This window comes from Nicotiana tabacum, chromosome 21, assembly GCF_000715075.1.
Source record: "Nicotiana tabacum cultivar K326 chromosome 21, ASM71507v2, whole genome shotgun sequence".
NCBI classification, from domain to species: Eukaryota; Viridiplantae; Streptophyta; class Magnoliopsida; order Solanales; family Solanaceae; genus Nicotiana; species Nicotiana tabacum.
In genome coordinates, this window is record NC_134100.1 from 98,973,115 (window position 1) to 98,980,411 (window position 7,297).

Consider the following 7,297-nt stretch of genomic DNA (forward strand, 5'->3'; position numbering starts at 1 on the left):
TTTTACAAAAACTAACTCAAAATAATAATGCAAATGAATAAAATGACGCGATGTGAAAATGAGAAAGAATAGTATTTAACTGAAAAATGACACTTTACGAGGAGAGAAACATAGAATGAGCTCTTTTGAATATGGTAGTCAAGCTTTAATGATCATGACATGCATTTTAGATTGAGCGGCCAAATCTATCCAGCCAATCTACCCTTTCTACTTGTTGTTCCCTTTCGTCTTTGAAGTTGGCCTCTTTGTGCCAATCATTTGCATAAAATCATAGCTCACCTTCGACTGGTAGTGCCCCGAAAGGTTTTCACCAACCGATCTCTCTCATTTATTTATCTCTACTTACCATCACCTTATAGTGCCCATGAGGGTTTTCACTAGTAAGACCCTCTCATTTTATTTTTTTATTTTTTTTTGCTTTCTTGTGTGAGCAACCTGACATTGTTCTATGTCGTGTGACAACTATTGCTTATTACGTGCTTCGCTTGGCATTCTTAGAGATTAATTGAGAAGTCTTTATTTGTATGGATTTTGAATAGGGTTAAAAAGAAAGGGTTGTATGAAGGCTCAAAATAGACTCAAGATGATGGGGTTGTATACTTACAACTCTTGGAATCGACTCTTCATAAAAACATAAATAAAAAATAAAAATAAAATAAAAAATAAAAAACTCCCGCCCCAGTTTCAGATACTGGAAAATTTTTATTTTTGATTTGGTTGGACTGAACCCTAGTATAGAGCTGCCTACGTATCCTTTAAAGGAATCAAGTCAAATATAGTTCAAACAACACGAATGATTTCTTTGTTATCTTTTTTTTCTTTTCATTTTTTTCATTTTTTTCATTTTTCTTTTCTCCTTTCCTTTTCTTCTCTTCTCTTTTTTTTAAACAACGAATTGACCTAGCTCCTATTTTCTGGTGGCATGTTTTTTTTTTTTTTTTTTGAACTTTGATTCTATAGTTGATTCCAAAAGAGGGGGGTCAAAGAAAAATAAACATGCTCAAAAGGGGAGACGAAGGGTATAAGTATTTAGGTAGCAGAAAAATTGCCCCCCGCCTCAAGAATGCCAAACATACTATCTCTTCTCAGGTTCGGCATTGATAGACATGAATGTCTTCTTGATTTTGTCAGTTGTACAGTTCCGTAGTCAATATCTTGTTCGCAACAAATGATCTTTCACAAATTGGAGCCACATTTTATTGGTCTTTGCCTTGATGTGAAATGATACATTTCAGTACCAACTAATCTATTTTAAATTCCCTGGAATGCACCTTCTTTGGAGATTTGGGTCATCTTCCCTGATATGATTAGATTATGGAAGGTCATGGCCAAAGAGCCTTTCATCGATTACTCCGACTAGGCTTCAGAACTTTCAATTATCCTTAAGCCGGTATTCATGATAGGTTTGAGATAAACATCTTTAATCTCTACGGATATGACTATATTGGTTCCATGTGACACAGGCTTATCATCAAAGTTCTTCAACTTCTTATTTATCCTTCGAGTATTTTTTCTCGATTCAATTCAAGATTAGACAGGCTTTCTAAAATTTAGCCGAAAACTCCGCATGCATGTCATGTCACTAAAATTGGCGTGAAAAGAACTATATATGCAAAAGAACCATACATAGTGGATTAAAATGAGACAAAGCAAAAAGTTGTATTTTATTGATTAAAGGATAGAGAGGTTTGATGACAGGACAATCAAACAACATCTGGATCACAACCTCGAAATAATACGGATGATAGAAATTATGACAAAATAAGTTACCAAGACTCCTTCCCGGCAAGGTGGGGAGTGTCTTTCCAATTATCAAGCTCAAACATCTTAGCTACGAATTTGCGCATTAGCATCAAACAGGACCTTCAATAATTTTGATTGCCTTGCATTCAGCGGACAAGTTCTTGACATTTTTCACCAAACTGTACCCATATTCTTTATCATTGTAAATCATATGAACAGTGCGTGCTTGGTCATGACATTTAGGATGCCATTATCTTGAACCACGATCATTCCTTCTTGAATCATCATTTCTATTTCCTTTTTCAAAGCCCGACAATCCTTAATGCTATGCCCATGGACATTAGAATGGTACATACACCGTACATCAGGGTCAAAACCTTTTGCATATGAATCAAGAACATACCCTTGAAGCGGCTCAATCATGCCACAACGTTTTAGCCTTTCAAACAAACTTATGTAGGTTTCTACGATTGGCGTGAAATTGTCCCTCTGCTTATGTTCCCTTTCACACTCTTGTTTTGGACGAGGACGAAAGTATGTTAAAGCCGGGGCTCGCATATGTTGGCGATTGGATGGCTTGGCATAAGACTGAGCATTGAATGTTGCATACTATGGAGCAACTGAGCATCGTGGATCCGGGGATTGAGATGTTCCCCTTTGGCCTCTTTTTGCCCGTGATGCCATCATGGCCTCCTTATCTTTATTCTTTTGATTAACAAGGTTGTCCGGCCTATTCTTGATTTCTTGGGTGGCTGCTTTGAGAGCTACTTGACTTATAATTCGGCCAGTATTGAGGCCATTCTCGATCATTTCTCCTATCTTGATTGCGTCAGCAAAAGGTCTGCCCATTGCAGACATCGTATTTTGAAAATAATCAAGATCCTGAGCCTGAAGGAAGACAGTGATTAACTCATTGTCATACATGGGTGGCTTAACTCTAGATGTTTGCTCTCTCCACCTAACGGCATACTCTTTGAAGCTTTCAGTCGGCCTTTTCTTCATATTGGACAGGGAATTGCGATCTGACGCAATGTCAATGTTGTACTGAAATTATTTAATGAAGGCTTGGGCCATGTCGTCCCAAATGTGCCAGTGAGAGACATCTTGGTCAATGAACCATTCAGAGGCTACCCCCACAAGGCTCTCCCCGAAATAAGCCATCAACAACTCTTCTTTTCCTCTCGCGCCCCTCAGCTGGTTGCAGTACTTTTTCAAGTGGGCGATAGGGTCACCGTGTCCATCATATTTCTCAAATTTTGGGGTCTTGAACCCTGGTGGAAAATGGATGTGAGGAAACAAGCATAAATTACTGAATGAGACACTTTTGTGACCACCTAGTCCTTGTATGTTCTTTATGTTCTACTCAAGACTTTTCATTTTCCTGACCATCTCATCTGGCTCTCCTGTCTTGAGAGCCTTTTCATTTTCTGTAGGTGACTCATACTGTAGGGTATGATTGTGTGGAGTCGAAACCTTAAAAGCCATATCTGGAGAGTAGCACTGGCTATCATAAGCATGATATAATGGCTCGATGTTTGGCCTCGTCACAGGATTTGGTGGCGGGATTGTATACACTGGCACGCCAGACATAACGAGAGGGGTGTTCCTAACCGGTGCGACAGGAGGTCGTACATTGGAAGTACTAGGGGCAGCAGGGAAATTGTAATTTGGCACATACCCCAGAGGCAGAATGTGATCACTCGTTGTGGGGAGCGGTGGTTGAGTATCCTGGGGTACGGTGTAAGTTCCCTCTGAGGGACCCTGAGGCGGAGGCTGACCGGAGACCCAAGCCTGATACACGTCAGACAGTTGTCGTTTCAATCTTCTTACTTCCTCCGACTCTTGCTCAACTGATTGACCCTGAGGGTCGTCACTAACCACCTCGATTTCATCATTGTTAGCCATTGCGACCTTCTTCTTAGATCAGGTAAAGTAATGATGTGTTGCCAGTTTCACCACAAACCAACCACCTTAAACTTACTAGATAAGAGAAAACAAACGTGTTAGGGTTAAGCATTTTACAAATATGAATGAGACATAATATGCCATGATCCTAACAATATCACCACTTCTAACATGCTTTTGGAAGGTTTCATGTTTCATTCCGGCTTATAAGGTTGCTGCATATTATTTTCTCTCTTTCTTCTCTTTTCTTCTTCTTCTTCTTCTTCTTCTTCTTCTTCTTCTTCTTCTTCTTCTTCTTCTTCTTCTTCTTCTTCTTCTTCTTCTTCTTCTCTTTTTTTTTAACTCCTTTTTATCTTCTTCCCTTTATTTAGGAATTATTGAGAAATATTTCGATCGAACCTTTTGAGGGTTGCCTACGTATCATGTCGCCGCATGAATCAGATCGTTACGTAGTTCAGGGACATGACGATGTTTTTTTTTTATTTTTAAAAACAAAGTTTTCTTTTCTTCCTTTTTTTTATGTACAAAAAACAACATCTTTTTGTTTCATTTTCGAATTTTTCTAAAACAAAATCTTTTTCATTGATTTTCGAATTTTTCTTCTCTTTTTTTTTTCTTTTTGATACAAGATAAAGGAAAATTACATAAAGATACAACCTAAAAGACAAATATTTAAATAAGACCAGACCCGACTCAAAACAAACTTTTTTTAAAAATTAAAAAAAATAAAAAATAAAAAAAATAAAAGGCAAAACAACAAGGCTCAAAACACCAAAAGACTTTTACAGTTTCGATGACTACAAATGAACAATCAAAGTGGACTGCCAACTAAAAGAAGACTCTAATCTCTGCATGAGAATCCACCGGCATCATTGTAGTCAAAGTGCTTATTTCTGCGGCTGATCTCCCATATCATGGTATATGCGCTTCAAGTCTCTGGCAATGTGGCGTGCGAAGTTGGGCGCTACCGTAGCAAATTGCTCTCGGGTCAAACCCTGACAAGTCACACACCCTCGCGCGGTATAAGTAGCCACTTCATAGACCCTCCTTCTAACATGCTCCTGGCTCTAACTTAAAAACTGGATCTGTCGCTCATGGTTATTGTCTATGTCTGATATATCTTCCTCGCGTTGTAACGTTAGATTTAGCTGATTCTGGACCTTTGCAAGCTCATTCTCTACCTGGTTCTTACCTGATTCTGCAGCCTTGGCCCGAGCCCTTAGATCATGAATGATAAGGCTGTGATACATTTCTTCGTGCTTTGGAATGGCTGCATGTTGCTGAGCAACAACCCTTATTCTCGTTTGTCGAAGTTGTGCTTGAAGCGCTTGGACCTCATGTGTCAGTCTGATTTTCTCCTCTTCAAACTCAATGCACTGCAAATCCATATTCACGTTAGCGATACTTATATCCTTACGTAGAGCCCGGATGATGGATTCATAATCTCTTGTTATTTCTTCCTTGGCATGCCCTACTCTTGTTCTGATTTCAGTCTCCCATTCTGTCGTGCTCTTCAGAACTGTCTCTTTCCTGGATCTAAAAGCATCTTGGTCATAGAACCACTCAAAATATGCCGGATCTAACTCTCCTCGATCCTGATCTTCCACCATAGTGTGAGATTCAAGCACCTTAATTTCATACCAAACCTGTTGAGCATAAGCCTCACGAACAAGATCCTCTGATATTACCTCCCATGTGAATCTTTGCATGTGCTCCACTGTGGGCACTACTTGTTTTCGACCTAACTGGCGTAGGGCTCTCATAGGCACATACGGTTGAAAACCCCGAAGACCCATCAAAATCAAAAACGAATGGTGGTAAGATCTGTATATGACTTCTTTTGGTGAGAACCAGTGGTAGTTCCATGTGATTTCAGTAGCGGTCAACTTTTGAAGATGCCCTCTCCATGCTTCGACTCCCTTGGGGAAGCTACTGTCTTCAGTCAAATCTTCAAACTCATCTCCAAGCTCATTGTGGCTCCTATGAACACTAAAATTTACCCGTGTTGGATGACTGAGAAGGTGCTCTAAAAACCATATTTGGAGTATGATGTTACAGCCTTCAAAGAAATCTTTTCCTTCCCGACACTTGGTCAGGGCACGGTAAATATCAGACAATACCATAGGAATGATAGTGACGTCCTTTCGATGAAATAAAGTGGTGACTATGCAAGATAATTGAATATCAATATTTTTGTTATGCCTCGGGAAAACCATTGTCCCTAGAAATACCACTAGGCATGCTTTCCGCCCATGGCTTTACCAAGCTTTGTATCCAATTTTACTGTCAAGCTCCTTTCCGTGCTTTGAAAATCCACCTGGACACCCATACCTGTCGTACAAGAAATCCAATCAGACGTGCCCTCATTCCACACTTGCTATTTTATTTTGGCTGATTGTCATCTGCTCAAGGAACTCACTGCCAGTGACATCCCTTGAGGCCAAAGGTCTCTTCTTCCGAAGCTCATCACCTAACCTTGTGTATCCAGCTAACTCCTCCAAAGTGGGAGTCATTTCAAAACCATTAAAACGGAATACGTTGTAATTAGGATCCCAGAAATGCACCAATGCCTCGATTAAGTCCCTCCTTGGGTTGATCTCCATAATGTTCATAAAGTGATCCAGATGGTCCTTTATCTTTTCCTGCCCACAAATGCCCATATTTTCCCACCATTGTCTCAACAACCTGGGTGTTTTATGCACAAGCCAAATCTGTGAGGGCTCGTCATCTTTCGGTCTTTTGTCAGATCTTCTTTTCATTGTATCCATATCGATCCTAAGTAGTAGAACATGAGGTTAGGACCGATGCAAGCTTAGATAATACAAAAATCTCTGATGCCTTGGGGTTTGACTCATGAAAGTTAAAAATGGCAATGTGGGACTCAAGTAACCGACCCTAACCGTGTTTTGAAGTGAGGGTTTACTGAAATTGAGTGGACACTCTCGTTGGGAGATGATACAATTTCGAAAGATCATTCAATTGTGACCATAATGGTAAGACTTGACCGATTTGGACGGGGCACCGAACCATAAAAGGGTTGCTTACGTATTTTACATAGGGTCAGGAATCGAGTGTGCGTAGTTCGTACAAGAGACAAAATTGGACTACAAAGCCTTCTTACAAAAACGAACCTTTCGCACTTCCGAAGAAGCTTTTGGGGCAGTCACAACAAAATAGCCGAACATAGGGACAAAATGATAAAAAGTTGATAAAATAAATAAAATTGTTATTTTTACGAAAATGGCCCTTCGATACTCCCGAGAGAGGCTTAAAGGTTGTCTCGGCAAATACTACGACCATAGGGACAAAATAATAAAAGGTAGACAAAAATAAAGAAAATGACTATTTTTTCAAAAATGGCCCTTCGGTACTTCCCTTGAAGGTTTTAAGGGTGTCTCGGCAAAACGTCCAGACACGAGGGCCAAACAGTAAAAGGTGACCAAAAATAGCAAATTTATTTTTTTGAAAATTTTATGCACATGCGTAATTTTTATGCTTTTTTTTTTGAAAAATATGGGCTGAATCCGATGGAGGTTGCCTACGTATCTCACATCCGGTGAGAATCAAACTTGCATAGTTCGGTGATAAAATTTCCAATGAAACTAATTATATTTTCTCTCTTTATGAAAAATTAATCATGGACACTAAA